Raw genomic sequence first — 9965 nt, forward strand, 5'->3', positions numbered from 1 at the left:
TTCTATATTAAAATTGTTTATTTTTATAATCTATTTTATTTATGACTTGCTTTTTAGCGTAACCACTTTGGCCGAAAATTTGAAGCCAACTCACCACGTGCCAGCTCATTAGCTTATTTTCAGAATTTTGTAAGCACATCTTGCATAATCTTCTTAAACTACTTTCGCCTTTGTTTTATTTAAAAAAAAAAGTTGTGGTGCTATTAACACTAAATATTTATGACATTTTTTCTACTTTTTTTCTTAAGAGCTGTCTTTCCACTTCAGCATATATGGCTCATAAACCGAAGCAAAGTTTTTAAGTTTTTTCGTAATTTTTGAATAAGTGTATATATCAACACATTAGGGTTGTATTCAAATGTTGACAGAAAACTTATGTATCTGTTACCCGTAACTTCTCTTATACTTCAAGTAAAGCTGGTTAAGGCGTATTGCATAGGGTCAAACCACAGATTATCGTTAAAAAATTAAAATTATAATTAACTGAATAGCATAAAAAAAATGAAAAATGCTTTATCTTATTTACTGTTTTACTTAATTTTATTTTTTATTTTTTTATTTTTTTGTGCAAATTTTATTAAAAATGACTAGCTGTCACCCCCAAGGAGTTTGGAGATCGAATTGTCTGTTATCTTCGGCTAAAGTAGAAATTGAACTTGTGTTTCTGCAAAAATCATTCTTGGATTTTTTTAAGTACCACCCTAATGTTCACTATCAAACCGTCGTTCTCATGCTGTCAACTGCGAGACCACCAACATACAATATAAAAACTGAAATAATAAAAAATAGTGCAAAAACCTGTACCGGATTAATCATTCGCTTCGGGTAAGGAATTATCAACAATTTTTTGGATTATTTTGTTTATTTCTTGCATACATAATAAAAATCGCATCCGCATAAAAAGTTTTTTATTTTTCATACATTTTAATCTTGAAATTGATTTCAACTTGGATAAGTAGGTCGAAAATTAAAAATTAATCGGAGGGATTAAATTTTTAAACCAAATTCAGTCAAATTTATAAAAGTCTTCTTTGAAATACAAACATAGTATATATACTGTACTACATTGTTATTGATTACTAGGGTCATAATCAGAATCAAAATCTGAGCTATGGAAAATATAAAATTTTTGTTTAAATTAGATTTAATGAAGGAAAATCAGAAATGTTTTTTCTTTTGGAAAATTAAAATGCCAAATTAAAAAAAAATTACCATATTTAGATATTAGGAGATCCAAAGCCACTTAGGTTAGGTTCTATGAATCTCACTTGGACATTTATTATAATTTTGCGTTACCCAAAAACACTCGAAAATGTGTAGCATATTCTCAAAGATCGAGGAAGGGTTCTGAGCTTACCACAAATTTATCAAGGCGATTAATATCAATCGCAGCCACTGTGCTAGTTTCGCTCATTTCTCATTTTAGTAGAAGCCAAGCAATAGACGAGAAAGCCACAAAATTATTCCACCTGGCCTCCTCCACAATGCTTTGGCAAAAAGAGTACTTAGCCGCACCGCGTGTGAACCTTTTAAATTGTGTCCAGTCAGAACACCTACAATTGAGATAAGATTAAATTTGCTAAGTGTTTTTAGTTCGAAGGACTTCTTACGGTTAACTGTGGGTAAGAAGAAACTTGCAGTCGCGGTGACCAGCGCTCGTTGAGCTCACTGGGCGTCCATAGGTCCAAAGGCAAAAGGACATCGGAATACCCACTCGCTTCCAATCGGATGAAATTGGTCGAAAGTTTTACTCCTTATCAAACTCATCGGCTTTACAGTGACCGAAAATTTCACTGTGACAGTGCACCAATATACAAGTCTAGCAAGCTCTAAACCGTTGGGCTATCGGAGCCTGGAGAATGAAGAAACTATACTTCGGAGTAATACATTTGCTGCTATCTTAATGGCAGAAACCTGCGCTTGAAAGGCATTGGCCTGTTTCGGTTACGTTTCTAGCGTAACCACGGTTTCATACAGCCAAAACCAAAACACCACTTGTGTTGAGAGGCTCTAACTCTTCACAATTGCCCTTCTACAGATCTAAAAGAAGAACATTGTCTCTCTTAATCGATGTTTGGCTGTCATGAGAGCTTCTATCAATCACCATGTCCACCGGTTGAAGAGTACAGCCTCTCTACGAGAGGAGAGAAACATCAGAGATTTTGTATCTCCTTGTAAAGTATTTATCTCAGTTTAATTTGAATCTATGGGTAATCTATTTCTATCTGGTAACTAGGTTACTAAATTGAAATACCTTTGGGTGAGGTCGTAAACCAAAGATACTTTCTATTTTACGCTAAAATGATTTATTTTACGTAGCGACAGAATGCTGGCCATAAGTTGACAGAATTTTAAGAAAGAAGAAAAATTACTAATTTCGGCTTAGCTTTGATTCTTATTATTGAATAAGGAAAGGTCAATGTAAAAAGTGCTCGAAACCTATAGAGATAGCTAAGAAATCAGATACACTATTGGACTCCAGGCTCTCTAGAATCCAGAAAAATACAACTGTGAGGTGTGCACGATAGGCATAAAGCCTAGGCATACTTTTTTTGCTAAACTGTTCCAGCCGGCAGGGGAATGAGACAAACTGAGTTATTGGCCATAATTTAATTCGGATACACTATCTGTGAAATGGTCAGTCAATTGATCGATTAGGTCATGTGATTTGTCTGTTCTCAAAATCGGGCACACTTTGTGTTTACGTCCGGCAATAAGAACAAAATCTCCACCAAAACAAATTAAAGACAAAAAGTCGATAAGTGGGAATAACCCTTAATAGTAAGTAACAATTGCCACAAGAGGAGAATCCAACCAAAAGCATACGTCAATTGAACTGAAATAAAATAAAAAACATTACTAAAAAATTGTCGCAGTCATTGACACAACACACGACGCGATTGCGCGAATGAAAAATATTTGTGTCGTTTCTATTTTTATTCGCTTACGAGTACATTTCGATTGTATTTAATCAAAAAAACAACTCTGCCGCGTTCCGCTCGACTTCTTTTACAAATTGACACCTTAGTAATGGCAAAGAAGTAGAGAGGCAATCAAAGACAATCTACCGCGTGCCGTTTACGCCATAACAGCAATCGAGATCTCGTTCAGTTTGTCTACGTATTTATTTCAGAGAGTGTAATCTGAACGCTGTTCGCTTTCAATTCCCTGTTAGCTCATTCTCATAAGCAGATTTCACATGTCGCCATTAATTTACTTTTATTTTTGGAAAATCAAAAGTAAATTCTGAGAATTTAATTAATTTCACTGACTCTGACTGCGCGAAATTGTGGTTAGAGCAGCAGCTCAGCTTCAGATCCATTTTTAAATAACAAATAAATAATTTTAAGATATCAAACTGGATTTATGCTGTGTTTCTGTGTAGTTGGGCATAGCAACTTAGTCAGTACTCTAGTCAAGATGAAATTTTTATGCAAATTTCAGTTAGCTGCACGCAAAAGTTTTGGTAAAACCATTAACAACAAGCTATAACGAGATTTATATTTTGATTCTTCAAATAAATAACAGTGATTTACCGGGTGGATGACTTGCAGATAATATATTTTTATACATAGTTCAACTATTTGGAATATTCACTCAAGGAAATTAATGGTTTTTCCATTGACGCGCGCCGATGATGGATCGGTTTGGTGGTGCGGTCATGGCGATTATGTAAAGTATGTTTAGAAGCGAGAAATGAGGATGATTACTTAACTTTTAAATTTTAGGGTTAAGATGGCGTAGTATTAATGATGTTGAACAACAAGTTACCGGGTGTAGAAGTAAAGTTTTGGTTAAGCAAATATTAACTGTACTGTAATTCCAAGAATGTATTAAATTTGTTGGTAAATATATTCCCTCAAAGCGAAAATTGATGAAGGAATATTAGGATTATTAAACTCATATAATCCAGAAGCCATCGAAAACTCGTAACGTCGATTCATCAGATGTTGTCATCGTCCAAGCCTCTGCACCATATAGCAGGATGTGAATAATGAGTGACTTCTAGAGTTTGGTTTTTGTTCGTCGAGAGAGGACTTTACTTCACAATTGTCTACTTAGTCCGAAGTAGCACCTGTTGGCAAGATTACTCTATATTAGATTTCGTGGCTGACATTTTTTAATACTGGCTATAAGATAGACGAAATTATCTACGACTTCGACGTTATGATTGTCAACAGTGACGTGAGAGCGCAGTCGCGAGTGTGACGACTGTTTGTTTGATGACAGGCGATATTTCGTCATGCCCTCGTTCACCACCAGACACATTTTTTTTTGCTTCCTTATCCAGTCTGGAGAAAGCAGAACTAATGGCGCGGGTGTTGAGGCCGATGATATCAATATCATCAGCATACGCCAGAAGTTGTACACTCTTATAAAAAATTGTACCTGCTCAATAAAGTTCTGCAGCTCGAGTTTGAAAAGTCACACAAGAGGGAATCGCCTTGTCTGAAAACTTGTGTGGTATCGAGAGAGTATCGTGAGAGCTTTTGGTATTGCTCAGTTTACTCAGCCGTATTAACTTTGAGGGGATAGCAAAGCGCTTTAAAGGCAGTTCCTTTTCCTGCTATCAAAAGCAGCTTTGACATCGACGAAGAGGTGATGTGTGTCGATTTTCTTTTCACGGGTCTTTTCCAAGATTTGGCGCATGGTGAATATCTGGTCAATTGTTGTTTTTCCAGTCCTAAAGCCACACTGATAAAGTCCAATCAGTTAGTTTAATTAATTTTTCACACAATACGCTCGATAGAACGTTATGTGCTATGTTGAAGAGACTTATCCCACGATAGTTGGCACAGATTTTGGGTTTTCGCTTTTTGTGGATTGGGCAGAGCACACTTAAATTCCAATCGTCAGACAGGTTTTCGTCCGACCATAATTTACAAAGAAACTGATGCATGCTCCTTATCAATTCTTCGTGTTCACCATCTCCTGATGATATGCTCTCACTGCCATTCAGCGGAAGACATTCATCAAGTGGGTTCATGAATATGACATCAAAACTGTCCAATAATCTATCAAATGGCTCTTCAGAATTAGTCGAAACCGAAAATACACGTGAAAAATCAAGGTGATGTTCATCGTTTTCTTTGATTACCGTGTTGTGACACCATGGATTTTTTACACAGTGTTAAATGATCAATAGTATTCCATCTACATGGTTTTTGAGGCATCTGCATGAAACAATTCATCATAAACGACCACATTTGTGGCCGGTAATGTTAGGGTAATGGCTGACTTTTTGACCAAATATGAAACGAGAGTCATCGCTGAACTACGATGTGTACCAGATTTGGCTTCCTGTAACTTTTTTCTGCTTTCGAAACTGAAAATTCCACTTCGGTGCTATGAGTCAATTGTAGCCATTAAAAGCCTTTCGTTAAAGGCATACCAGCCACTGCCTTTGACAGGTGTATGGTAAATTCTATTCAGACTTTTATTAAAACACGAAAATGTTGGTTTTTTGCCAGTTCGGGTCAAATTTGATAGGCTGTTTATGGTATAAATATATGATGACTAAAAGCTAATAGACGCTTATAAGAAATATTTTAGCCGAGTCATCTAATATATTGAGCAAACGTTTTCATTCATTGAGACTGGAGATAACGCAGTTCTCAGCCACTTTAATTTTGAAGCCAACTGAATAAATAACTTTGTATTAAAGGTGTAATTGTTTTAGTTTAGTTGGATTTCAGATTTATTCAATATATTTATGTAATTCAAAGAAGATCGAACTAACTGGCGGAAGCAAACTACTTCAATTGAAAATGCTCAGACAATGAGTAGTTTGTATGCAAACACTTGAATTGCTAGTTATATCCACTGAAGATCACTAAAACCACAATGAGTGATATTAGGAAGTCAAAATAAGCTTGATATGTGAACATAAGTGGCAATTAAAGAAGCAATATTTTTAACAATCAAAGCCATCATTTACATCAGATGATTTTATTTATACAAAGTTGGTAGGCACACCAGATGCATATATACATATACATATATAGGCAAATATAGGGGTATATTTTTAAAGCACCGAAAACATTTATTTCCGGCACAAATACGAAAGACGATTTTGAAAATGTGAAAAAAAGCAAATTTAAGAACGCGAAATGTAAATCAACAAGTTCGACTTTGGAGAATGGGTTCATTTGCGGAACGTATGACCACTTCCGCTTAACTAAAAATATACAAACGCTTAAAATTGTAATAAAATCTCCACACTTTACTAAACAATCTAATATTGCACAAAATATAAAAAATAAATAAACTAACAAAGCTGTTTACCATTCGTAGTTCAGTAAAGATGCTGCCATCGAAGTCGTTCACAATTATTCAAATGAGGATATTCACCTTACCATAACAGACCTTGAAGAAGACCGCAAAAGAGCGCCTAACAGCCCAATCAAAGTTAAGTTTATTTGCTTATGATGCTCGCATATGCCTTAACGGCAATTAATTGGTAGCACGAATTTGGCAGTGAAATTGGCCGCGCATGCGTTGGAACTAAGCTAGAATATCAAGCACTAGTGTCAGTTGAATATTTAAAAAACGAAACGAAATGACAGCATAATTATCTTAAATGCAAATTATATTTTAATAATATGTATATTTTTATATGCGGGATTTTGCCTACCACTTAACGGTATGTGCGGTTAACTTGTGTTGAAGAAGTTTGGTGCTCAAGAGCGTAGCTTAAAAATTACTTATTAAAGTGCATTGACTGTGAACTTTGGCCGAAGAAGATATGTTATACAGTTTCAGTATTTTTCTTTCTTAATTAGGTCTTTCAATGCGTTGAAGGCCGTCCTCAACGACCTCTTCTTCACACAAACAGGCATCGCCTTGAGTTAATATGTTTTTCCAAGCCTTGGCGCTCTTAGAAAATTCCCGACGTTGCTCCTTTTCTGGTCACACAGGCAAGTACCAGTTCAAAGAACTTCAAAGGTAAAGAGCTTATTGGCACAATGTAAACGAGACTAAGTGCTCGCTGAAAATTATCAAATTATCATTAGTATATCGTCTACACCATCAATTTCGAGACTCCAATCGGACCCATCAGCATTTAACAGCTTTATTTTGAAGTCGAAAAATCGCTTTGAATAACGAAAAGTCTGCATGAAAAATGCCGCCGAACCATTTATACTATTCCAAGATGCTTTAGCTGGCAATCAGCTGCTCAATCCACTGCCTTGAAAACTAATTTATGAGATCAGATTTCTACAGCCCAAAACTTAATTCATATACAATATTTCTATATTCACATGAAAGTAAATACATATATATATATATATATATATATATATATAATTATGTATTGAATAACAAACATTAACTTTTTGCATATATTTAAGATGAGAACGTCACATGATCCGTTGCTCTGCGTTGACATCAAGATACAGTTGCTGCATAATAATTACGAAATCGTGTTTTCATCTCAAGTGGATTGTTATCAACTTGTGTGAATTCATTAGCGTTCACCACTTTGTAACCTTGACCATGAATTATACAGAAGTTAAGGTTAAACACAATAAAGAGTAATCAAATCTTAAATTGCTGTTATTTTACAGGTGTGTTGAACGAAATGTAAAGCGTTTTTCCTAATGCTATTAATTCGTTTGGGTAAAGTCAAGATGTAAATAGAACAAAATTATTTAGAAATATTTTTTTTATATTAAAAGAACGACTTTCTCAACGGTTGTATTAGAATACAAATTTTATATAACACGATTGTGTTGCTCAACGTCCTAAATATAGAATAGAGCTTATTCTTGCCTAAGGAATATTTATAAAATTTATTTCCCTGGGCATGCTTGTATTGGAACAGGAGCCTATTTTGAATACTGTCATAAAGGCGTTAAAATATTTTTTTGGTCAGTCTTGGTCAAATTTGATCAGATATAATTTTTATTTAAGCCTTTCGCACATAAGCACCATATGTAAAGAAAACCTAAACCTAAAAATTTTAGTCAAATTAAACACAAAATGCGCACATATATCGAGTCAGGGTTGCGATATTTTTAATACAAAAATTATGAAATCAAATATTTTGGATCAAAAATTAAATTTTAATCCCGATGTTGGGCTTAAAAAAAATATATAATTAATATTTTTATAATAATAATATAAATAATAAAATATAATTAATATTTTTTTTTTCTTTTATTTGATGGAAAAACAAAAACGCGAATAAATATGTATTCGTATTCAAAATCTTTTTTTCTAAATCTTAATTACATAATATGTGCTTGAGACAAACATTTTTTATTTTTGTTTTTTTAATCCGGTGTGTGGGATTAATTTTTTTGTTTATTTGATATGTCATCCTAACTCCATGACGTATAAGTAACCTGCAAGGCGAACATAGCATCTTAGACGACACGGCGAATGAGTAACATAAATTGGTCAACATAATCGGCCTACAGAGCATACTATTCGCAATAGCATCATCCATCTTGAGACCCAACATTATTATTAGGATAATATTCGATCGACCAGAGCACGTCCAGCACGCAGTGAAGAAGTTATAGTAGCCATAACTGAGATGACACGAAGACTGTGGCGCCGCTCGCAGCAAGTCGGACTGCCGTATGGAGTGACTTGGCGCATTTTACGTTGAGATCTCAAATTGAAGACGTACAGATTACAACTATTGCAAGAACTGAAGCCGCTAGATCTTCCCAAGCGACATCACTTCGCTTTATGGGCTCTTGGAAAGTTACAAGAAGATCCGACGTTTTCGAGCCAAATTTTGTTCACCGATGAGACGTATTTCTGGCTCAATGGGTAAGTAAACGAGCAAAATTTGGGCAAAATGAAAAGTTTCAAGAGCTGCCATTTTTTCAGAAAAAAAACAAGGTTTTTTTTTTTTTTTTTTTTTTTTTTTTTTTTTTTTTTTTTTTTTTTTTTTTTTTTTTNTTTTTTTTTTTTTTTTTTTTTTTTTTTTTGGTCTGGAGGAATCAACGTAACCGTCAATGACGACCGTTTTCTCGGAATGATAACCGGCGACATTTGGTTTTAACAACGCAGCAATGAGTGGATTTATTAAAAAAACACTTCCGTGATAATTTCAGCAAAATATCATGCGTCTCATTTGGCAGTTACCAGTCGAAATGCTGGAACGAGTCATCAAAACTCAAACTCAACAAATGGACCATCTGAGACGTAGCCGCGGCCAACATTTGAAAGAGATAATCTTCAAAAAATAAATGCCAAAGATTGTTTTTTTCGAATGATAATAAACATTCTCCATTAAATTTGAACTTCTCCGTCGTGTTATGTGTTTTTTTAAGTGCGGAACATCGAAATGAATATACTGTGAATATGAAAGTCTAAATACTCACATAATAACTTAATATACACCATTCGATAAACTGTTAGCAACTCCACCGAGTTCTTGCGTGACGCTTTTCATCTAATAAAGTAATAAAGCAACTTCTATTAGTAAGACACGAATAAATTTAGCTCCTTGCTTATAAAAAAAAAAATAATGATATAGATAATAACAAATTGGCGACTACATGTCGCTTCAGTAAAGTAAGGAAAAGATCTTCAAAATCTTAGCTGAAGCTCAAGGCACAAACCCTTTAACAACAGCTTTGCTGTCACTACCACAATACAAAGGCTAAAACGGAACAATGAAAGTCTATATAATGTCCATATAACCTTTTGTTCTCTCCGCTTCTATATATAGATGTATATATATATATATATATATAATAGATTGACATGTACACGTATGTATATGTGACAGAAAAAATTCGCAAAATTATTTCGAATAAGTAAATAAACTTTAACGTTTATTTAAATTTCTCATAATAAACAACTAGAAGCAACAGCCAGCTGACTACCGCAGCAGCAAAAATATTGTCGAATACTGCTTACAACTGCAGCACACTCACACACAGACATGAAAATATTTGGAAGTTCCTTGCATTATTTCCATATTTTTATTTGCATTGAATTGT

Source organism: Bactrocera latifrons, unplaced genomic scaffold (genome assembly GCF_001853355.1).
Source record: "Bactrocera latifrons isolate USDA-ARS-PBARC rearing strain unplaced genomic scaffold, ASM185335v1 scaffold_197, whole genome shotgun sequence".
Lineage (NCBI taxonomy): Eukaryota > Metazoa > Arthropoda > Insecta > Diptera > Tephritidae > Bactrocera > Bactrocera latifrons.